This window comes from Scylla paramamosain, unplaced genomic scaffold (genome assembly GCF_035594125.1).
Source record: "Scylla paramamosain isolate STU-SP2022 unplaced genomic scaffold, ASM3559412v1 Contig58, whole genome shotgun sequence".
Taxonomy (NCBI): Eukaryota; Metazoa; Arthropoda; class Malacostraca; order Decapoda; family Portunidae; genus Scylla; species Scylla paramamosain.
In genome coordinates, this window is record NW_026973723.1 from 220,001 (window position 1) to 245,000 (window position 25,000).

General features: G+C 41.9%; 2 protein-coding genes across 9 annotated transcripts in view; one reads left to right on the plus strand and one right to left on the minus strand.

The window, feature by feature from the left end:
- The window catches only part of LOC135098371 (uncharacterized), a 76,845-nt gene extending 66,164 nt beyond the window's left edge, over positions 1 to 10,681 (minus strand). For 5 of the 6 annotated variants that reach the window (XR_010266908.1, XR_010266907.1, XR_010266906.1 and 2 more), the window contains exons 1-2: positions 10,564 to 10,681; positions 3,201 to 3,244 (exon numbers count right to left, since the gene is read on the minus strand). The gene's annotated coding sequence lies outside the window, so the exon portion shown is untranslated. The remainder of the gene's footprint in view (positions 1 to 3,200; positions 3,245 to 10,563) is intronic. The other variant, XR_010266913.1, reaches the window with a different exon arrangement.
- Positions 10,682 to 10,881: 200 nt separating this feature from the next.
- LOC135098368 (uncharacterized) overlaps positions 10,882 to 25,000 on the plus strand; it is a 92,423-nt gene continuing 78,304 nt past the window's right edge. Inside the window, exon 1 of one of the 3 annotated variants that reach the window (XR_010266905.1) lies at positions 10,882 to 11,077. The gene's annotated coding sequence lies outside the window, so the exon portion shown is untranslated. The remainder of the gene's footprint in view (positions 11,078 to 25,000) is intronic. The other 2 variants (XR_010266904.1, XR_010266903.1) reach the window with 2 other exon arrangements.

The following is a 25,000-nucleotide window of genomic DNA, read 5'->3' on the forward strand; positions in this document are numbered from 1 at the left end:
AATGACTCGTCTATTTAAACATTAACTGTGAAAATCTTACGGTTCCTTTTCCTCTCTCTAGAAAATAATAAAAATCTAAATTGTAAAGTCTGATGTACAACACTTTAATGCACTTCTGGTCACTGGAAGACGCTTACCAAGGAAATGAATGACACAGGAAGCTTTCCTCATTGTTCATGAATAGAGAACCTGAACTCACCTAGAGATGAACTGGCTACACAATTTAATGAACTAAATGATGTATGGGACCTTCCTCACTGCCTGTAGCTAGAGAACTTGAACTAGAGATGAACTGGCTAGAGAACTTAATGAACTGAATGGTGAATGGGACCTTCCTCACTGTCTGTAGCTAAAGAACTTGAGCTAGAGATGAACTGGCTACAGAACTTAATGAACTGAATGGTGAATGGGACTTTCCTCACTGCCTGTAGCTAGAGAACTTGAACTAGAGATGAACTGGCTAGAGAACTTCATAACGAGACTTTCCTCACTGCCTGTAGCTAGAGAACTTGAACTAGAGATGAACTGGCTAGAGAACTTCATAACGAGACTTTCCTCATTGTCTGTAGCTAGAGAACTTGATCAAGATGCACAGTCGTTGCTCTCTCTCTCCCTGGACGCCTTGAAATGCAACAGTACTCACGCAAGGAGTCTGTTTAAGAGAAATTCTGTGTGATGCATTCTGAGTTGCGTCACGTTGTATGAGTGTGTCTCCTGCTTTTTATGGAATGGGGCGTGAGTGCGTCAAGGATCGAACAAGTAACAAGCGGTGCGCGTGTGGGCGGCAAGAAGGCGTGTGTTGGTAATACTGCCGCGTGGGTATTCAAGGCTCCGTGGCAATGAGGATAACGAGGCTGTTGTTTTGTGCAGCAGCGTTTGGCAGAAAATTCATGTGTCTTTTAACTTATCGATCATTCAGTGAGTCTCCCAGTGTCTGTTCATCAACCTATCTATCTATTTATCTATCTATCTAAATATCTATCTATCTATCTAAATATCTATCTACCTACTTACCGACCTACTTATTTATTTATCTAACTACCTACATATCTGCCTATATCACACACACACACACACACACGCACGCACGCACGCACACACACACACACACACACACACACACACACACAATTAAAATTATCCACTGACATGACTAATGTTAAAAAGTCTAAACTCTCTCTCTCTCTCTCTCTCTCTCTCTCTCTCTCTCTCTCTCTCTCTCTCTCTGAGGGAGAGGGTGAAGGAAGGGGGTTAATGGCATATTTGTAATGTTTATTAGTCCTCAGATTGGGAGGGAGGGAGAGGAACAGGGGAAAGGAGGAAGAGGGAGAGGGGAGGGAGAGAGGGAGGGAGGAAAGAAACGTGGAAGCAAAGAAGGGATAAAGAGAGAGAGAGAGAGAGAGAGAGAGAGAGAGAGAGAGAGAGAGAGAGAGAGAGAGAGAGAGAGAGGTAACGGGGGGTTGGTGGACTCCATTACTTAAGAATGGTGGAACAGCGTGATTCTCTCTCTCTCTCTCTCTCTCTCTCTCTCTCTCTCTCTCTCTCTCTCTCTCTCTCTCTCTCTCTCTCTCTCTCCAACAAACCAGTATTTTCCTCCTATTATTATTATTATTATTATTAATTATTATTATTATTATCATTATTAATATTACCAGTATATTTCCCTTTGTTTACCTTGCAGTTTCCGTGGCGGCCGTGGAGCAGCGCGGGCGTGTCGTGGACGAACACAACAGAACACTTGCATGGAAACAAAGTGTGTGTGTATTTGCGTGCTTCCCCCTACGTCTGTGTGTGCGCGCATGTGTGTTTCTCCTTGTGCGTGTGTGCGCGGCATGTAGGTATCAAATCTGGCTTGAAAATGTGTGTGTGTGTGTGTGTGTGTGTGTGTGTGTGTGTGTGTGTGTGTGTGTTTGCGTGGGTGTGGGTGTGCGTGGGCGTGCGTGCATGTGTGTGCCTGTCACGTGCATGGAAGGCTTTGAAAGGAACGAGGAATATTGGTCAGTGACAAATAAAATAACACAACATTGTGGAATTGAAAACAACAAAACAAAGAAACAAGAAATAAACAAAAAACAGAATTTCACAACAACAACAACAACAACAACAAATAACAATACTGTGAAACTGAAAATAAGGAGGTAAGGAAACAAGGAAAAGAATAAACAGATTTTAAGAACAACAACATCAAGAGCTAAAAAAAAAAATAACAGAACATTGTGGAATAAAAAAAAAAAAAGGTAGAGAGAAGAAAAATATATAGAAGCAGAACTTAAGCACCATACAAAAAAAAAAAAAAAAAAATCTCGTGAAACTTCTTTGAATACAAAATAAGAAATTCAGTGTTTAAAAGAAAAAGACAAAAGTGTGCATATGATTGAAGCAAACGAGAGTCTTGCGAGAAACAAAAGGCAATCGTTTCGGGAAAATATGAGTATGATTGAGAATGATTTGAATACAATTTTACTATATATATATATATATATATATATATATATATATATATATATATATATATATATATATATATATATATATATATATATATATATATATATATAAAAACCGTCACGGAAATCAAATACAGTGAAGACACGATGACATAATTATAAGATTGACAAACTTTCAAGTAATCGAGGAAAAACAAAGAAGTAACAGAAGGAATGGAAATAATAATAATAATAATAATAATAATAATAATAATAATAATAATAATAATAATAATAATAATAATAATAATGCAGCAGAGAACTAAAACATTCGGAAGAAAGAAGAGGGAAGAAGAATAAGAGCAAGAACACAAGAGAAAGAAAGGGAAGGAAAAAAATAACGGAAGAAATAAGAAAAGTAATAATGGAATAAATAAGAAAAGTAGGAAAACGCTCCAAGAAAGGAAATAAAAGAGCAAACAAACAAACAAACGAACAAACAAACATACTAAAATACACAAACATAAAAAAAAATAAGAAATAAAATAAATTACCATAAAAATACAAAAAGTAAAAGAAAAAAATAAGAAAGAAAAGCGAGAGAAAGAAAAACAAATCAACAAGCAAGAAAAGATTACGAGAGAGAGAGAGAGAGAGAGAGAGAGAGAGAGAGAGAGAGAGAGAGAGAGAGAGAGAGAGAGAGAGAGAGAGAGAGAGAGAGAGAGCCCTGACACCACCACCACCATGTACGAGGGACCCGCAGCCTGTACTTACCAGAGAACCCGCTGGACCTGAAGAGGGGCCTGCTGGGGTACAACCTGCAAGACAAGACTCAGGGTGGAGTACTGCGGGAGGAGGAGGAGGAGGAGGAGAAGGAGGAGGAGGAAGAGGAGGAAGAGGAGGAGGAAAAGGACAGGTTGTAGGTGTGTGTGTGTGTGTGTGTGTGTGAGTGTGTGTGTGTGTGTGTACGCGCACTAGATGAAAAGAGAACTGCATACATAGATTCATAAAAAAAAAAAAGGGGAAGCGAACGATGAAATATTAGTGTATTTTAACTAACTACTCGTTCTTTAAACACTCATTCACCCTACAGGAAAATCTAACTTTATGTCCTTATGTCACAGAAACGGAGATTAAGTGAAAATTAGGCATTAGTATTGGTGGAGATGCAGAGGAGAGGAAAGGAGAGGAGAGCAGTGAGAGGAGAAGGTAGACGGAAGGAAAGGAGAGGATAAGTAGAGAAGGCATGATACTTAGGAGAAACTGGAGAGAGAGAGAGAGGGGGAGAGAGAGAGAGAGGGTATACGATGGAGAGAGAGGAGGAGGATACAAGGCAGGGAAGGAAGCAAGGAAGGAAGGAAAGAGAGGAGAAGGAAGGAAGATATGATTTAGAAACAAGGGAAAGACGAGGAAAAAAAAAACAGATGGATGAAAGATGGAATCAAATGAAAAGGAAAGGAAGAAAATAGAAAAAAAAGAGGAGCAAAAGAAAACAAAAGAAGAATAAAGAAACAAAAGAGGAAAAAAACGTAAAGAGAGATGAAGTATAGAAGGAGATGAAGAAGAAAAAGGAGGAAAGAATCAAGAAAGGAAAAGAGATAAAATATAAATGAAGAAATCAAGAAAAGGAAGAAGAGAAAGATGAAAACAAAGGGAGAGAATGGGAAATGGGAAAGAGGAAAAGACGAGATGCAAAGAGTGACAGGAAATGAAAGGGAAAGGAGAGTTTGCAAAGAAAGTGAGTGAGGGAGAGGGGAAAAGAGACACGAAGGAATCAAGGAAGGAAGAATTAGAGGAAGACCTGAAGTGAATGAGTGAACACCAGACACAAGTAACAAGAACAATAACAATAACAATAACAATAACAATAAGTAAGAACAAGTAACAATAACAATAATATTTCACGTCACCAAAGAAAAATATGGGTGTTATTTGTCACATACGGCTAAAATAACTACTACTGCTGCTCCTCCCCCTCTTCCTCCTACTGCTACTACTATTACTACTACTACGTCATACCACCACCATCACCACCACTTACTTCTCCATCCCTCCTCATCACCACTGCTACCACTACCACCCCCACCAACACTAGCTTCCCTCTCCTCTTCCCCCCACCACCACCACCACCACCACCACTACCTTCACCCCTCCCACCCCCACCACCCCCACCACCACCACTAGCACTAACACCCCCCTCCCCTTCCCCCCGCTGGCCTGGCGCTGGGGGGGCGGGTCCACCATGATGGCCTCGCCTCTCAATGTCAAGAGTGAGGAGGTGATAAGCCCAGACTGGCGTGTACCTACAGGTGAGAGAGAGAGAGAGAGAGAGAGTGAGAGAGAGAGAGAGAGAGAGAGAGAGAGAGAGAGAGAGAGAGAGAGAGACTGAGAAGAGGAAGGGAAGGAGGAGAAGGAGGAGGAAAAGGGGAGGGAGGGAGAAAACTTGAACTACATCGCTTCGGGAGGGAGGGATGGATGGGAGAGAGAGAGAGAGAGAGAGAGTGACGAGAGAAGAGAGAGAGAGAGAGAGAGAGAGAGAGAGAGAGAGAGAGGAGAGAAGAGAAGAGAGAGAGAGAGAGAGAGAGAGAGAGAGAGAGAGAGAGAGAGGGGGGGGGATACTATCAATCTTTCTCTCTCCTTGGTTAGAGGGGGAAGATCATTCACTGATTTACACCCACGGGAACATATTTTCGCGATCATGCTCCTGACTTTTTTCCTCCCTCCTCCTCCTTCCTCCTTCCTCCTCCTCCTCCTCCTCCACCCTTCGTTTCCTTCCTCTCCCTCAATAGATCTTCCGTCTTTCCCGCTCTCTTGCTCTTTTCTCGCGTGAAGGTGTTCGCGAAAGTTAAGCGCGTCTAAATTAAGCGTGTTGGTGTGGCGACCCTCTCTCTCCCTCCCCGCTCTCACTTCTCTCCTCTCTTCTGCCCCCTCCCCCCGCCACCCTTCAATGTGTTAGCGTCTGTAGATCACACCAACCATGTTCCAGTCCTTGCTTCCTGGTTCTCTCTCTCTCTCTCTCTCTCTCTCTCTCTCTCTCTCTCTCTCTCTCTCTCTCTCTCTCTCTCTCTCTCTCTCCTTTTCCCCCGTCCTATTTATTTTTTCCCTCTTTTCTCCTTTCAAGCATTTTCCCTTCCTTTTCTACGTTGTCCTATTTCTCTCTCTCTCTCTCTCTCTCTCTCTCTCTCTCTCTCTCTCTCTCTCTCTCTCTCTCTCTCTCTCTCTCTTTTCTGTCCCCTTTCTAATCTTTTCCTTTGTCATCTCCCCTCATTTACCTATATTTCTTCCTTTTCTTCTTTTCTTCCTTTTCTTTCGTCCATCAAATTTTCTTTCTTCGTTTCTATTCCGATTTTCATTATCTTCCCCCTTGTAATTATTTTCCTTTTCTTTCTCTTTTCATTCATCATGCTTCCTTTCCATCACTTTCCGATTCTACCCTTTCCTCCCTCTGCCCGCCCCCCTCTATCTCTCTCTCTCTTTATATATACATATTGTCCCGCGAGTTAAGGGACATACTTCGAGATTTGATAGTTTAAGTAATTCTAAGTCAAAAATATTTTATAGGCATATACTGTGTTTTGCTTATTTTTGCGAGAAATTAACATGTGTTGCAGGGGTTGGGGGGGTTGGCCTCCTCCTCCTTCTTCCTTCCCGCCTTGGCGCGCTAAGTCCTCGTAGTGCCTCGCTGCAGTTATTTATTTATTTATTTATTTATTTTTTGTGTACAGTCTATGCAGTCAAAGCCGTACAGGAGACAGAAAATGACAAACTAAAATTTTGTATGTGTCAGTGAAGAAAATGTATAGGTAACACAGCAATATAGTGGTTAAGTGCTATTTCTTTTAATCATACATGACAACACACAGCAACTTCCATCCCGCCAACTGTTTACACTTTGACATGTAAGTGACAGGGCGCCCCATCAGGTGGCTGCCAAAGTGCAACTCTTCGCTACGGTGAAGGTGCCTTTCACATTCAGTAACAGAGAGTATTCGGACATGATATTCATTCTGTGGTGGGAATGCCCGGGCTGGTGCAGGAGGATAAAGACGCAGGCATCCAGACAGAGGACACCCAGATGGCAGTGTTCTACAGAATGTGTCTGCTTCTTGGTGAGAAAGGACGTTTCTTCAGTACTTCTGCAGCAGCTGAACGTACTGGAGCAGCTCAACACAGTACCACTTTAAAAGAATATAAAATAATTTAAATAATCTTTACGGGAGAGGCAGGAACGCTGGGCAGCCGTCATGAAGCTGGTGCCTTGCCACGTATGTTTAAAATGTAGCACTTAACAACCACTACATTGCTGTATTACAAGTACAATTTTCTTTACTGACTCATACAAAAAATTAATTTATCATTTGGTGTTTCCTGTAAGGCTTTGACTGCACAGATTGTACACAAAAATGATCACTTGATGCTACGCGGCGCCACTCGTTACGCAGCGAGCCAGTGGGGGTAAGGAAGAAGGCGGATGCCCACCCAGGCGAGCGGTTCCCGACACACACAACTTACACTTCAATTTCTTGCAAAATAAAGCAAAACACAGCATTTGTGTATAAAATATTTTCGACTTGGAATTACTTGAACTATCACATCCCGAAGTATGTAACTCGAGGGACACCCTGTATATATTCGCGCGTGTGTGTAATCCCTTTGTAATACAACTTTTCTGCTCAATAGACCTGTATACTTGATGCAATTATATACTACTACTACTACTACTACTACTACTACTACTACCACTACTACTACTACTACTACTATTACTATTACTGCTACTACTATTATTACAACAACAACAACAACAACAAGAACAACAACAACAACAACAACAACTACTACTACTACTACTACTACTACTACTACTACTGCTACTACTACCGCTACTACTGTTGCTTCAGCAGTTACTATTATGATTAGTACGAGTCATCACCACTACACCTAAAGTAACTATTACTGCAGGAAGAACGAAACAGTATTAATAGCAACAACAGATTGAAAAATGAACAGTTTTTCTCGTGATAAAAGAGAATTCCTGCTTCATAACGTCAACAGTTGGTCAGGTTAGCAAAACAATACTACTTATCTTCCACCAACTCTTTACACTCAAGCTATTATTTGATCAATTGTCAGAAATATGCTTGTTACAACCTTCATCTGGTGTTCCTTCAGTGCATCCATAAAACTTCTCTTTAGTCTCTGTGTAGGTATCACATTAACACCACACATCCTTTACGTACCCTAACATTGAAGGTATTATTATATCTGTTATCTGATAATGTACTTCTCGTTACACCCATCGCCCTCATTGCTTCATTCAGTATTCACTGCCTCTGTAATCCTTTTCATCCTTGCCCTCCACCATCTCGTCAAGTTATCCTATTAATTACATATTTCTTGTAGTAACCTAACATTCAAGGTATTATTATATCTTTTATCTGAAATGTACTTCTCGTTACAGCCATCACCCTCATTGCTTCATTCAGTATTCAGTACGTCTATCATCCTTTTCGTTCTTTCTCTCTACCATCTCGTCAAGTTATCTTGTTTATTACATATTTCCGTAGCACCCTAAGAAGCAAGTTACTATTATATCTATCATCTAAAATGTACTTTTTGTCACACCCACCACCCTTGTATTGCACCACCATAAGCTTCAATACACTGAAACACCGAGCAACTCAATAGAGAGCTCAAATAAACCTGAGCACAGAGAGACAGGCACCGTGGCAAAGATTCGAACCTGCAAGCCGAGCACGGGAAACCACCACATTACTGAACAAGTCATCAGGAACACACCTCCTCTGGTGGGATTTTCGGGCTTAGAACATAAAAACATAAGAAATAAGGGAAGCTGCAAGAAGCGACCAGGCTTACACGTGGCAGTCCCTGTATGAAATATACCTACCTATTTCCACCTGTCATCCCCATCCATAAACCCGTCTAATCTTCTCTTAAAGCTCCCTAATGTCTTAGCACTAACAACATGATTACTGAGTCCGTTCCACTCATCTACCACTCTATTTGAGAACCAATTTCTTCCTATCTCCTTCCTAAACCTAAATTTTTTCAAGCTTGAACCCGTTATTTCTTGTTCTATCCTGGTTGCTGATACTAAGAATTCTATGCGTCATTGTCAGTTTAGTAGTTTAACAATTTATTGAGAAAGTTTGATGCACTTAAGCTATGATTATATATGCAATGGAACAAGTTTAAAGTGGGGTAAATCAAGATAGCTTATCTTATCCTATACTTAAATGTATAATAATACATCAAAGTACATTGTAGGAGGAGAAGAGGCGATGAAAATGTTGAAAGATGGAAAGTGGAAGTGATGAAAGCGGTGGAAAAATTAGACATAAATAGATGAAAATACAAAAAAGATAGGAGATAAGAAGAGAAAGTGATGCAAATACTAAAAGGACATAGCAAATAGAAAGCGAAAATAAAATAAAGATACTGAAAGACAGTAGAAAATAGAAAGCGGAAGTGATGGAAATACAGGAAAATAGGAGACAGAAAATGAGTGAGAGACAGAACCCAGACATTATCATTACAGTAAATCCACCTCTGTCACCTCATACGATATAACAAATCTGACAGAAATTAAACCCATACATTCTTCTAAGCACCAAAAATCACACATAACAAACAACACTAAGAATTGAGACTGAACAGCGCAGTAGCGGAGAGAGAAAGAGAGAGAGAGAGAGAGAGAGAGAGAGAGAGAGAGAGAGAGAGAGAGAGAGGTAGGGAGGGGGTAGTTCTGTCCCTCAGTCTGGGGTCGTGTCCTGACATATCACTGTAATATTATATCGCCCATAGTATCGCCGCCTCCCTCTCCCTTATTTCCTCCTCCCTTCTCCTCAGTGTTCATCCTTTTCCCTTCCTTCTCCCTATTTCCTTCTTCCTCTTTCCTTCATCTGTGATTCCTTTCCTCCTTCTCTTTTACTAATCTCCTTACTCCTTCCTCCTCCTCCTCTTCCTCCTTCTCCTCCGCGTCTCTTATTGTTCATCTTTACTTCTCTTTCCTCTTCTCCCTTTATTAATATCACTCCTCCTTCCTCCCTCCTCCTCCTCTTCTCTCTTTCATTTTCATTTCTTCTCCATGTTCATCCTTATTCCTCTTCCTCTTCCTACTCTATGTTCATCCCTCTTCCTTCTCCTCTTCCTCCTCCTCCTTCTCTTATCGTTCATTTTTACTCTTACTCTTCCTCCTCCTCCAGTGCACTGATACACCTTTCTTCTTCTCTTCCTTCTACTTCCCCTCCTCCTCCTCCTCCTCCTCCTCCTCCTCCTCCTCCTCACCGTTCATCTTGGTTCTTTTCATTCCAGGTCCTCATAAACACCTTGTCTTTATCTCCCCCTCCTCCTCTTCCTCCTCCTCTTCTTTTTCCTTCTCCTTTTCCTCTTCCTCCTCATCATCATTCTTACACCTCAACATTCATCATAAACACCTTTTCTCTTCTCCGTCCTCCTCCTCCTCCTCCTCCCTTTACCCAGAGGTTAAGATAATGCTCTGCTAACTGCCTAACTCCCTCAGCCAATCAGCGGCCGCAAATTATCCTGTTAGGGAGAAGCCAATAGCGGGGTGGCAGTGATTAGGTGGTTAATTGATGTAATGGGGAGGAGGAGGAGGAGTTGGTAAAGATGTTGGTAATGGTGGAGGTGGAAGATAGATAAAGAGAAGAGTAAGGGAGGTGGAGAAAAAGAAGATAGAGAAAACGAGGAGGAGGAAGAGGAGGAGGAGGTAATGGCGCTGATGGGTAATTGGAGGAGGCAGCAATTTAATGGCAGGTTATAATGGCGCGCTTTCATTAATATCTGGTGCATCACCTTGTGTTCCTTAATTGGATGATGATGGCGGTGATGGTGGTGGTGATGGTGGTGGTGGCGGAGATAATGGACTGAGAGGGAAGAACAGCAGTGGTGGTGATAGTGGTGATAAGCATGGTGATGGTGGTGGTGGTGATGGTGGTGCGGATATCTGTGAAGAAGGAATGGTGTTGGTGGTTATAGTAATGGTGGTGGTGATGGGTTTTCCCTCTTGGTGTCACTGGTAGTGTGTTGTAGCCGTGCTCTCTTTCTCTCTCTCTCTCTCTCTCTCTCTCTCTCTCTCTCTGTGTGTGTCACTTACTTATTTCAGCAGACGAGCAACAATGGAGGCAGGCAAACCCACGATACTTCCACACACAAATCAACAACGCAGAATCCCGTGAGTGGATCTCCTCTAACTGCTTCTCCTTCGTTCCTCTCCCTCCCTGTATTCCTCCGCTGACCCTCCCTTCACTCCTCCCCTCCCTTGGACACGTCACGCCTGCCTGTCACGCAAAGTTGGGTAATCTCTGTGTAATCATGAACATTTCAGTGGAGGTCTAAATCTTTTATTTGTTTGGTAAGTGTGGGTGAAATATTTACAACTGATGTCACTCCTTTATTCACTAAGATATAACACGGAACTAGAAAACTGGTGGAGGGAGGGAGCGCTGGTGGAGGGAGGGGAGAGGAAGGGAGTGGAGGGTGCAGAGTGTCAGGAAGAGGAAGAGCGAGGGTGTAGCAGGGAAAGTACTGGTCTGTGCTGCGTGTGGGAAGTGACTTTAGTGGCGGCGTGAAGGCGAGGACACGAGTGAGGTGCTGGCAGGCTGACTGAGGTGAGTGTGGTGAGGTGAGGTGAAGTAACCGTGTACTTCCAGCCAGGCAAGTAGTGGCGGCCGGTAGGAACAGCTCCAGTTGAAGTTTTCCTACTGAATTATTGTCATCTTTCTCTTGTCTCCTCCTCCTCTGTGTTGTTCTCCTTCTATTTCTTGGTCTTTCATCGTCACGTTCACTCATTTTCATTTCTATAAATAAACAAAATAACTAACTTACTACCTATATTTTAAAACGATCTCCATCTTGCTCCCTCCCTTCCTGCCTCCCTCCCCGCTCAGCTGTTCAGTGACGACGTCTGCTCACACCAAGTCGCGCAGAGCACGCTAACCACCTCAATCACTCGTTAACTCTTCTTTCATTTTCCTTTCACCCGATCTTTCAACTTGCTTCTTCAATGTTTCAGTGTTTCAGTGCTTCAGACGTCTGCATAAATCACTGTTACATGTACTGCTGTATCTCGGATGTATCTTGAAGGGGGTGACAAGAGTGAGAGAGGAGGAGGGGGCAGGAAGAGGGAAAGGTGAAGGAGGAGGCGTGTTGCAAGGGTCGTGATGCCGGGGACGTGGTGAAGCTGAGCAGGAATCAGTCACCAAGTGTGAGACGATGAGCACTAAGGCCTGTACTCCCGAAACATTTCTGCGCCGCACCTCCGCTACACTTAAAAGACTCTAGTTGAAGTCATTCGTATATATATATATATATATATATATATATATATATATATATATATATATATATATATATATATATATATATATATATATATATATATATATATATATATATATATATATATATATATATATATATATATATATATTTTTTTTACGGCTCTTAGTGACAGGCTAAAAATATTTCAACATTATGAAGAGGAGAAACACTCTTGAGCATATGTTTATTGTTATGAGAATACTGTTAATACTTATCCCTCGGGTTAACAAGCGAGGAGACAAGGGAAGGCAAGGTGTGGAATCCCTGGTGTCTCAGTGTTCCTGCCTGCCTGAGTGAGGGATGTCACGCACCACCCACAGAGAACACCACCTTAGTTTTTTCCTCGCACCATTTAATTTAAGTACTATTTGGGGATTTGTACCTTCAATGGGCCTTTCTCAGCATTGTTATTATCCTGCGCCAGAGAAGTGGTTCAAATTTTCTTGCGTGGCACAGCAACACTTAATGTCATACGTCAAAAAAAAAAAAAAAAAAAAAAAAAAAAAAAATATATATATATATATATATATATATATATATATATATATATATATATATATATATATATATATATATATATATATATATATATATATATATATATATATATATATATATATATATATATATATATATATATAAAAAATTGCATAGAAATACTAGAAATGTTAAAATAAAAGGAAAAGTAACAAATAAGATATAGTTAAAGTTTTAAGACATCAAGAAATAAAATCTAGAAAAATAACAAATTAAGTGGTCTGGGATATGAATGTACTAATTACAAGTCATTAAAGAAAGGACAGTAAGGAGGAGGTGAGCGGTGAGGCCACGCGTACAAGTACCATATGCTCCAAAACTTTGCAGTAATGGGGAGAAGTTAAACGTTTTTCAAGGTCATAACTTACAGAGCTCCTCTTGAAAAAAAAAAAAAAAATTGCAGACAGAGCGAGACAACACGTGTCTGACACTGCGTGCTTTCCTTACTCTTGTGTTGGCTTACCAATTGTCACTATGTCATCACTCATTGTAATTTTTTTTCCTGTTATGCTCGTCTTCATATCTCTCTCTCTCTCTCTCTCTCTCTCTCTCTCTCTCTCTCTCTCTCTCTCTCTCTCTCTCTCTCTCTCTCTCTCTCTCTCTCTCTCTCTCTCTCCTTTTCATCTTCAGAAAGTAAAAATACGTGAAGAGCGAAAGGCGGAGGAAAGGTTGGTGTTTACGAAGGGGAGAGAGAGAGAGAGAGAGAGAGAGAGAGAGAGAGAGAGAGAGAGAGAGAGAGAGAGAGAGAGAGAGAGAGAGATACGGGACGAAGATGATATAAAAGAAAATGTAATAGAAGTAAGAGACGAAAAGAGAAAGAAGACTTACATTTACGAGGAGATATTACGATAATACGACATAGGAAGATGTGGCCGCTTAGTTACCTGGTGCAGTCATTTTCCGTCTGGTTTTCTTTACGCGAGTCAAGTCATTCCTGTGCTGTCTAATGGTTCATTTGCTTCATTGACGCTGCGAGAAATCTGCTGCTAGGCTTTATGGGGAAATACTAGTATGTTTGTGTGTGTGTGTGTGATGATGATGTTAGTGATACTGGAGATTTACACGCTCTTAGACTGTCCAGCGCTCATCTGTGTACTAGTGAGCCTGGTGGGTGCGTGGCATCCCTCACCCTGGGACACGGATTCCTACAGTCCACCTTCCCCAGGTTCATCATTTATCCGGGTTGGGACAGTTCCTATCTAACTGTTTTTTTTTTTTATCTGACTTCATCATTCATCACCTATTATTTCTTGTCCCATCCTCATTACTGACCCTGAGAATTTTGCTTAGGTCACCCTTGTTTAGTTAGTTCAGGAGAGATGGTTCACGCTTGCCTGGCACCACAGTTCCTATCTAACTATTTTTTTAATCTGACTTCATCATTCATCACCTATTATTTCTTGTCCTATCCTGATTACTGACCCTGAGAATTTTGCTTAGGTCATCCTTGTTTAGTTAGAGGAGAGATGGTTCACGCTTGCCTGGCGCCACGTCAAGGTGGAGATTGATTGATTAAGTGATCCGGCTTGCCACTGTTTGCTGTTCCCATGCATATCATTCATCAAGATTTCCACAATTAAATTCCGCAGGCTTACACATTTATCTACCTGAAGGAACAATGAAGGAGTGGATGATCCTGTGCCGATTATACAGTACTAGTCTGGAAGCTTTTAAATTTACATACATTCCTTAGAGAGGCGTAGGTTAAGATGGGTCTGATGGGTGAAAATAGGCAGGTATGTTTCATGCAAGGATTGTCACGTGTAGCCCTCATGACTTCTTGCAGCTTCCCTTATTTTCTTATGTTCCAACTGGTTCTGGGACTCGTAACCTGGTGGCTTGTTAGTCTCTCTCCCTCTCCCTCCCCCCCCCCTCTCTCTCTCTCTCTCTCTCTCTCTCTCTCTCTCTCTCTCTCTCTCTCTCTCTCTCTCTCTCTCTCTCTCTCCTTCCTGAATGTTTAATAAAATTTCATAGTTTTATTTATTTTCATTTCTCATTTGGTGGAGTTTGTTAGTTTTTTCTCTTAACGGTTAATTGGCTTTGTATTTCATAATTATTGGTGTTTTCTTAATTAACGCTTCTCATTATCTTCTTCTTCTTCTTCTTCTTCTTCTTCTTCTTCTTCTTCTTCTTCTTCAACGTGCTTAGTCTTCTGTGCCTTCCTCAGTCACACCCATTACAAAGAGGTCCCCCCCTCTCTCTCTCTCTCTCTCTCTCTCTCTCTCTCTCTCTCTCTCTCTCTCTCTCTCTCTCTCTCTCTCTCTCTCTCTCTCTCTCTCTCTCTCGCCACCTCCAGCATCCTTCTCCCCCCACTCCTCGTCTCTCCTTCTGACACGCCCAAACTAGCTCAGTGTTGCCTGTCTAGCCTTGGCCCACACCGCTGTACATGTGTTGTGCCTGTGATGTGTTCCTGATATTCCGCTTCGTCTCTCTCTGATAAAGTCGCATCGTTTTTCATTTCAGCCACTTTTCGTTATAATACTTCTAAAGTCTTTGTCAAAATGAAGCTTTCCTGACGTGAATTTTAGTGTAATACTGTGATGGGAAGTAGGTTGTATAATGTTCCATGCGTTACTTTTCTCTCCCTGTCTCTTATCTACCAGGTTGTGACAGCTTCTCGTAATCTTGACAGTTGTTTTCATGCAGGTTTCAAGACACTTAGCCTTCAATTTTCGATGATTGTTTTTTTTTTTTTTTTTCCTTACGTAAAAAGAAAAAAATAAATAAAATATCTTCCTTGATGTATTCGTTCCTGATTCCGTCCTTCCTACGTCACTCAAAGAGAAGTCAGGCATCTTAATTTTGTCCACCTTTCGTTACAATACTTCTAAAATTCCTTGTTGGTGGACGTTCTTTACTAACATTGTAATGGTAACAAGAAGGTTTGGTTATGTTTCCTACGTCTTATTTTCCTCACTCTTCTTGTCTCTTACCTGTCATCCTGCGACAGCTTCTCTTTATTTTGGTAATTGAGAACATAACAAGGTAAGGGTTGGTGCAAGAAGCCATCAGGCCTACACGTGGCAGTCCCTGTGTCAAACATGCCTGCTTATTTCCACCTATCATTTTAATTCATTAATTTATCTCATGTTCCCTTAAAGCTTCATAATAACTTTTTTTTTTTTTCAAGCTTTGTAATTGTTTTCATTTTTATATTTTTCTTCCTTTTTTTCTGCCTTTCTTATTTGTTGTCTTATGTTTTACGTTTTCTTTTTTTTTTTTTATGAATATTATTGTAAATTAATATGCTGTTTTGAAGTTGTCCTTTTACATTCCTCCTCCTCCTCCTCTCCCTCCTCCTCCTCATTTTCTCCAAATCCTCCTCCTCATCACTCCTCGTCCTCCTCCTCCCACTCCTCCTTCTCCTTCCCCTCCTTCTCTTCCTCCTCCTTCTCTTTCTCCTCCTCCTCCTCCTCCTCCTCCTTCTCCTCCTCCTCCTCCTCCTCCTCCTCCTCCTCCTCCTCCTCCTCCTCCTCCTCTTCCTTCCCCTCTCCCTCCTCCTCCTCTTTTTCTTGACATCGTCAGTCCTTACTCAACTGATCACCTCCCTCCTAACGTCCCTAACGGTCTTTAACGGCCCTAACGGTCTCCGGCTTTCAAGAATATGAATTAATTTGAATCCAACCGCTGTGGTCTTAGAGAGAGAGAGAGAGAGAGAGAGAGAGAGAGAGAGAGAGAGAGAGAGAGAGAGAGAGAGAGAGAGAGAGATTGTTTATAATTATCTACCAAAGTGATTATTACACATTAGTCAAGTATACAAATATGACAAAATACCGGTGATATGTAATAATATAAATACAATACAATTGTGGAACACTCGTCTATAATAGATGCACCACAAAAATGCAAAGTTAACGTACATATACAAGTACACTTAAAACAAAAAAAAACTAAACAAGATAAAACAAACCTAACTAAATATATTTTCGGTTAAAACAATTTTTTTAAAGTCCAGCCTTAAAAGAGATTATAGATGTGTCCTGTGTGAGGGAGAGCGGGTATAGATGTGTCCTGTGTGAGGGAGAGCGGGAGAGAGTTCCACACTCTGGGTCCCAATATGACAGTGCGTCTATTAGCAGTGTGTGTGTAGGTGCGCGGTACAAGCAACCTGTGCCTGTGTCTTGTGACGCTACTGGTGATGGCTTGCCTGTTACATAGTGATAAAAAAACATTTTAAATAAAACCCTCGTAAAATCTTAAATATTGTTGTGGCCACTTCTAAAACATGTTTGTGCTTTATTCGTAGCCATTGGAGTTCTTTATAAAATGGAGACACGTGATCATATTTCTTAACTCCACCTATGGCAACCCTTCCTGCAGCATTCTGTAACTTTTGCACACCAGACATTAATGCATCATTTGTAGTCCCCATATTCTAATACAACAGTTAATTAAGGTTAATACAAGGGCCTGTGTCACCATGATCCTGCTGTCCTTATCTGGGTTTTCACTAATTCTACTTACATACATTAAAACACCCATCACTTTCCTTTTCAGCTCATTAATATGGACGTCAAAAAGCAAGTAACTATCCAAGCAAACTCACAAGTTTTTCACGTGCCTGCTTGGATGTATTACGTTTACATTAAAATTCACAGTCGTGTTTGGGGGAAGAGAGAGAGAGACAGAGAGAGAGAGAGAGAGAGAGAGAGAGAGAGAGAGAGAGAGAGAGAGAGAGAGAGAGAGAGAGAGAGAGAGAGGATAATTAGGGATGCCTCGAGGCTGTAGCAACACTCCGTAATGGCTTCCTCTAGACCGCCATCTTTAATCTCTGTCTGCAAGGAGGAGGAGGAGGAGGAGGATGAGAATGAGGAGGAGGAGGAGGAGGAGGAGGAGGAGGAGGAGGAGGAGGAGGAGTAAGGTGGTGCTGTCGAGACGCGGCCTGGGAGAGAGGAGGGAAGGAGGGAGGAGAGGAAAGGAGAGAGAGGGAGGTATGGAGGAGGAGGAGAGGAGAGATGGACGGGGGTAAGAAAGGAGGGAAGAGAGGAGAGATGGAAGGAGTAGAGGGAGAGAGGGAGGAAGGAAAGAAGAGGAGGGAAGAAGGGAGGAAAGGTTTGATATCTATAAAAAAAGAGAGAATGTTGTGGCCATTGTTGAGAGAGAGAGAGAGAGAGAGAGAGAGAGAGAGAGAGAGAGAGAGAGAGAGAGAGAGAGAGAGAGAGAGAGAGAGAACGACGTTTATTATAATGAGACGATTATCACTCATTCACTGTTTACCATCTCTCTCTCTCTCTCTCTCTCTCTCTCTCTCTCTCTCTCTCTCTCTCTCTCTCTCTCTCTCTCTCTCTCTCTCTCTCTCTCTCTCTCTCTCTCTCTCTCTCTCTCTCTCTCTCTCTCTCTCTCTCTCTCTTTATCACTATTATTATCTTCCTTAACTTACATAGAATATCATTGACTTCTATGTCATCTCTCTTCCTCCTCCTCCTCCTCCTCCTCCTCCTCCTCCTCCTTCCTTTGTATATTCCTTTGTCTATTCCTCCTCTCACAGGGCTGGGAGTCAAGGGGCGTATCAAATGAGGACCACCACCAAAGAGCGAAAGGGAGGAGAAAAAGGAGGAGGAGGAGGGAAGGAGGATCGGGACTTTTGATGTTCCTCCGCTATTCTGCCTCTTCCTCCTCCTCCTCGTCTTCTTCCTTTCCTTTTTTTTTTCTCCTTGTTTTCGCCGCTCTCATCTTATTGTTTTCTTGTTTTCTTTTTCTCCTATTCCTTCTTCTCTTTTCATCTTTCTCGTTTCCTTTTCTCTCACTTGTCTGTTCTTTTTTTTCATTTAGTGCTTTTCAATCTCCAGTCCTCTTTTCTTCCTCTTTTTCTTCTCCTTTCTCATTTCTCCTCCTCCTCCTCCTCCTCCTCCTCCTCCTCCTCCTCCTCCTCCTCCTCCTCTTCTTCTTCTTCTTCTTCTTCTTCTTCTTCTTCTTCTTCTTCTTCTTCTTCTTCTTCTTCTTCTTCTTCTTCTTCTTCTTCTTCTTCTTCTTCTTCTTCTTCTTCTTCTTCTTCTTCTTCTTCTTCTTCTTCTTCTTCTTCTTCTTCTTCTTCTTCTTCTTCTTCTTCTTCTTCTTCTTCTTCTTCTTCTTCTTCTTCTTCTTCTTCTTCTTCTTCTTCTTCTTCTTCTTCTTCTTCTTCTTCTTCTTCTTCTTCTTCTTCTTCTTCTTCTTCTTCTTCTTCTTCTTCTTCTTCTTCTTCTTCTTGTGATTGAATTTAATTGCTTTCTTTGTCTTTCAGTAACTTTATTTATGTATCTTTTGGGGTAAGTTCATTGACTTTTTTTTTTTTTCTGTCTGTTTGTTTCCCTCCCTCTCTCTCTCTCTCTCTCTCTCTCTCTCTCTCTCTCTCTCTCTCTCTCTCTCTCTCTCTCTCTCTCTCTCTCTCTCTCTCTGTGTGTGTGTGTGTGTGTGTGTGTGTGTGTGTGTGTGTGTGTGTGTGTGTGTGTGTGTGTGTGTGTGTGTGTGTGTGTGTGTGTGAATTCACATCAATTTTCGTATTTTTGCATTATAATAAAATATTGTGATTTTCCTCACATTTTCACCATAAACTATTGGGAAAACATTCATACATATAATATATTTTCCAGTTCTCTCTATAATATTTTATTTGATTCATTGTGTCCATTAAACCCAAACATCATTTCTTCTTCTCTCTACATTACGCAAACTGCTTCCCTTCTCCCCTATACACCACCACCACCACCACCACCACCATCTGTCCACCCTTCCTTCTCTCAGTCTATTCAAGGCCATCCCATCAAAACTTCTCTCGATTAACTTCTCTCTCCTCCCTCCCTCTCTTCCTTCAGGCTATTTAAGGAAAACTTTTATTCATTAACTTCTTCCTCTTTTCCTTCAGTCTATTTCAGAATATTCCAGGAAAAATTCTCTCCTTTTAACACACACACACACACACACACACACACACACACACACACACACACACACACACACACACACACACACACAAGCTCAGATCACTACCAGACCGCCCTAAGGAGACCTAACTAGTTTAGATAAAGTCAAATCACTATTGAACCACCTTAAGAAACTCAAACAAGCTCTAACAAGCCTGATAAGCCCAGATAAGCCAAAGCAAGCCCAATAACCCTCGTAGCTAGCGTCACAGGGCTAAGGAGAGTTGTATGCAAAGACCACAAGCCTGATGTAACCCAACACAACCTTTTCTTTCCTTTTGTACATTCCTTTTTTTTTTCCCTCACCACACCCTTTATCATAACCACACAAGCTCAAATCACTCTCCTAATAAGCCCAGACGAGCACACTGACTCTCGCAGCGTTCAAAGTACATAACCCTGATTTAATCCAACACCTAAGCCCTTTATTGTCTAGTATACCCATCTTTTTACCCCAAACCCTTTATCGTAACGACATAACCCCAAATCACTCTTCTGGACACCCTTAATAACACGTAATAAGCCCAATAACCCTCGCAGCGTAGCGTCGGGGGGCTAAGGAGTGTTACATGCAAAGTCCACAAGCTTGATTTAATCCGTGTTTACGCCCTGCCTAGCCGCGCCTGAGTCTCCGGCGGCTGTTTAAGGCTTAGTGGGGCAGCGTCTTGGAGCGAGGCGCACGTGGAGTGAAACATTGGCTAGTCAAACACAAAGCGGCGATATTTCAAGCCCGGCTACTCTCTTTTAACTGAGGGAGAGGAGGAGGAGGAGGAGAAGCAGGAGGAAGAAGAGGAGGAGGAGAAGGAGGAGGAGGAGGACGAGTAGAGAAAAAGAGGCCTTGTTCGTCCTTTTATTTTGTAAAATGTTTTTAAAAGGAGAAATTGTGAGGCAAGGGCAATTATTGTGATGTATCTGACCTAGGGAGAGGAGGGAGAGGGGAGACTGTGAAGGGAGCGAGGGAGAGGAAGAGAGAGAGTTATGGTGGGAGGGAGAGAATTACTGGTGGGAAGGAGAAGCGAAGGGAGAGAGAGAGTCATGGGTGGGTAGGAAGAGAGAGAGAGAGAGAGAGAGAGAGAGAGAGAGAGAGAGAGAGAGAGAGAGAGAGAGAGAGAGAGAGAGAGAGAGAGAGAGGTACAATGACATGGTAGGTAGATTGTGAGACAGACAGCCTGAGAAAGTAATAGACAGAGTTGGAAATCGGTAAGTGTACGAGTATGGTGTGTGCGATGTGGTCGAGGGTGGGAGGGCGCGGGAGGCGGGGCGGTGGGAGAGAGACTGATAAATGTAAATACGAGTAAGTGAATAGGATAAACTGGTGGAGAGATAGATAGAGGAGTCAACAAGTGAATGAAAGACACAGATGCAGATACGAGAAGGTGAATGAAGTAAATTGGTGAATAGATCAATAGATAAGAAGTCAGTAAGTGAAATAGATTAACTGGGTAAGAAGTCTGGATGGAGAAATGAATAGGGAATCAAGTGAATAAATGCGTTAATACAAGGAGTAGGTAACATGGAAGCTTGATAGATTGATTAGCCAATTAGTGAATAAATAGCTAAATACAAAAAGAAGGCAAGGTAAAAAATAATGAAACGTAAGTGATTCGAGTAAACAGACTGATGAATAACTATATTAATAAACAAACATAAGTGAATAAACTTTTTCTCAGGCAGCGTGGTGGGTGACTAGGTGAAGCTCGGTAGTCAGGCCATTAGAGTCCAGTTGAAAGAGAGCCTCAAAAGAAGACAAAGTAAATTAATGAATAGGGATGAGAGGTGGAGACTGCTAGAGATGTTTTACTGAGGGACTGCCACGTGTAGGCCTGAAGGCTTCTTGCAGCTTCCCTTACGCCCTCAAAACGTGTTCATATACGAGTAGATGCGTAAATATCATCCCATTCATCCCTTTCTCTGGTAAACTCTGGAACTCCCTGCCTGCTTCTGTATTTTCACCTTCCTATGACTTGAATTCCTTCAAGAGGGAGGTTTCAAGACACTTATCCATCAATTTTTGACCACTGCTTTGGCCCTTTTATGGGACTGCCATTTCAGTGGGCATTTTTTTATTAGATTTTTGTTGCCCTTGGCCAGTGTCCTTCCTACATAAAAAAAGTTATATATTTGCTTTTAGTAGATACACATGACATATAAGTAAGAAAAAAATTTTCTTTTTACTACACTGCGAAAATAATGAAGAACTATGATGATGAAGAAACTTTGTCATGAAAAAAAAAAAAAGGGAACAGAATGAATATCAACGGTTTTAAGGTAGTGGATAGTGATGGATAACACACACACTCACACACACACACACACACACACACACACACACACACACACACACACACACACACACACACACACACACACACACACACACATCACACGAGGTAATAAAAAGAAGAAGAAAAAACTGCAATAATAATAATAACAGTACTGGAGAATATCAGCATAATTTTGGATGGAGTGTTGCACGCAGCCTGCATGTTGAAGCGCCTTGGCCTCTCAGCAGGACTGTTTTCAAAGGCCACGTAGATGATCAGTAGGATTCTCATCTCTAACTATTACAAGCTTGAACCCGTTATTTCTTATCCCATCTTGATTACTGACCTTGAGAATTTCGTTTGTTACCATTATTTACGTCACCAGTACCACAGAAAGACCTCATCAATCTCTTCTTAATCTTTTTTTGTCCTATCCTGACTACTGGTCTTGAAAATTTCGTTTGTTTACCGTTGATACATCGCCACTACCACAGAAAGATCTCATCAATCTCCTCTTAATCTTCTTATCCTATCATGACTACTGACCTTGAGAATTTTGCTTACGTCACCCTTCTTGTATTCTCTGTGGCAATGAAAGACCTATCAGATCCCTCTTTAAACAGACGCCTCACTGGAGACAAGTGAAAGCGTAAATCTAACTTGATCAAGATTTAAGCCATTATTTCTCTATATAATCCTGAAGAAATCACTCTTAAAAATATAACATATACGTATATTTCATGAGAATCTCTCTAATGCATTAGAGAGAGAGAGAGAGAGAGAGAGAGAGAGAGAGAGAGAGAGAGAGAGAGAGAGAGAGAGAGAGAGAGAGAGAGAGAGAGAGAGAGAGAGAGAGAGAGAGAGAGAGAGAGAGTAAATTATTGGTGTTTATCATATTTTTTTCCCATCATGTGCATTAGGGTCGCCATTCAGTGAGTGAGAGAGAGAGAGAGAGAGAGAGAGAGAGAGAGAGAGAGAGAGAGAGAGAGAGAGAGAGAGAGAGTAAAGGAGGAGGCAGTAGACACCTGCCGAAACGATAATTACTCCCAGTGAGGTGTGCAGCACTGTTCAGGGGGTGCTGTTAACTTATCATTAAACCCAGCTGTGACCTCACTGAACGTTTCCCTTTCTGTCTCACAACACAAGGGGGCAGTCACAGCCTGCCCTCTAAAAGACAACTCTCTTCCTCCACACAAAACTACAAGCACCTAATAACACACACACCCTTCACTCAAAAATTTTAAAATCATCATGGCGACTCCTACACCAGCCTCGGAGTCCTCATCTGGGGAGGGGACCATAAATGTCCCCAGGTCGGACTGCCTTTCTGTCGACTACCCTAAGTGTCTTGACACCCCCCTCAACTTTTTCTTCATTAACTTCTGCAAAATTCGCGGTCTAAGATCTAATTTTCAATCTGTAGAACACCACCTCTCCTCTTCTAAACCTCATCTTCTTTTCCTCACTGAAACTCAGGTGTCTGAGGCAACTGACAGTAGCCCCTTTTCTGTTCCCTCCTACTTTCTCTATCCTCATTTTCGATCCAAAGCTGGATGCTGCGTTTATGTGCGCAATGACTTAATCTGCTCTCGTGCCCACGCTCTTGAATCTTCCGAGTTTTCCACCATCTGGCTACGACTACAGAGTCACTCTCATACTAAATTTATCTGTGCTGTATACCTCTCACCTAACTCCTCTGATTATAAGAAATTCTTTGACTACTTAACTTCCAAAGTGGAGCACATTCTGACCCTCTTCCCTTTTGCAGAGATCTCCATTCTTGGAGACTTCAATGTTCACCACCAGCTTTGGCTTTCCTCTCCCTTCACTGACCATCCTGGTGAACTAGCCTACAACTTTGCTATCCTCCATGACCTAGAGCAATTGGTGCAACATTCTTGACCTTTTCCTGACCTCTAATCCTTCTGCTTATGCTGTCACCCTTTCTTCTCCGTTGGGCTCCTCCGATCACAATCTCATATCTTTACCTTGTCCTATCGCTCCAATCCCTCCTCAGGATCCCCTTAAGCGAAGGTGCCTCTAGCGTTTTGCCTCTGCTAGTGGGGGGACCTGAGGAGGTATTTTGCTGAATTTCCTTGGAATGACTACTGCTTCCGTGTCAGAGACCCGTCTTTGTGTGCTGAGCGCATAACAGAGGTGATAGTGTCTGGCATGGAGGCGTACATTCCTCACTCTTTTTCTCGTCCTAAACCTTCTAAAACTTGGTTTAACACAGCTTGTTCTCGTGCTATACATGATAGAGAGGTGGCCCACAAAAGGAACTTAAGCCTTCCATCACCAGAATCTCATGCACTTTATATTTTTGCCCAGAACCATGTTAAGTCTGTTCTCCAACTAGCCAAAAACTCCTTCATTAACAGAAAATGTCAAAACCTTTCAAGATCTAACTCCCCTCGTGATTTCTGGCATCTAGCCAAAAATATATCCATTAACTTTGCTTCTTCTTTCCCTCCTCTATTTCAACCAGATGGCACCACTGCTATCACATCTATTTCTAAAGCTGAACTCTTTGCTCAAACCTTTGCTAAAAACTCTATCTTGGACGATTCTGGGCTTGTTCCTCCCTCTCCTCCACCCTCTGACTATTTCATGCCACGTATTAAAATTGTTCGCAATGATGTTTTCCATGCCCTCGCTGGCCTAAACCCTCGGAAGGCTTATGGACCTGATGGGGTCCCTCCTATTGTTCTCCGAAACTGTGCCTCCGTGCTTGCACATTGTCTAGTCAAACTCTTTCAGCTCTGTCTGTTAACATCTATCTTTCCTTCTTGCTGGAAGTTTGCCTACATTCAACCTGTTCCTAAAAAGGGTGACCGTTCTAATCCTTCAAACTACCGTCCTATTGCTTTAATTTCCTGCCTATCTAAAGTTTTTGAATCTATCCTCAACAGGAAGATTCTTAAACATCTATCACTTGACAACCTTCTATCCGATCGCCAGTATGGGTTCCGTCAAGGCCGCTCTACTGGTGATCTTCTGGCTTTCCTTACTGAGTCTTGGTCATCCTCTTTTAGAGATTTTGGTGAAACTTTTGCTGTTACCTTGGACATATCAAAAGCTTTTGATAGAGTCTGGCACAAAGCTTTCATTTCCAAACTACCCTCCTACGGTTTCTATCCTTCTCTCTGTAACTTCATCTCAAGTTTCCTTTCTGACCGTTCTATTGCTGCTGTGGTAGACGGTCACTGTTCTTCTCCTAAATCTATTAACAGTGGTGTTCCTCAGGATTCTGTCCTGTCACCCACTCTCTTCTTATTATTCATTAATGATCTTCTAAACCAAACTTCTTGTCCTATCCACTCCTACGCTGATGATACCACCCTGCACTTTTCCACGTCTTTTCATAGACGTCCAACCCTTCAGGAGGTAAACATATCACGCAGGGAAGCAACAGAACGCTTGACTTCTGGTCTTTCTAAAATTTCTGATTGGGGCAGAGCAAACTTGGTATTGTTCAATGCCTCAAAAACTCAATTCCTCCATCTATCAA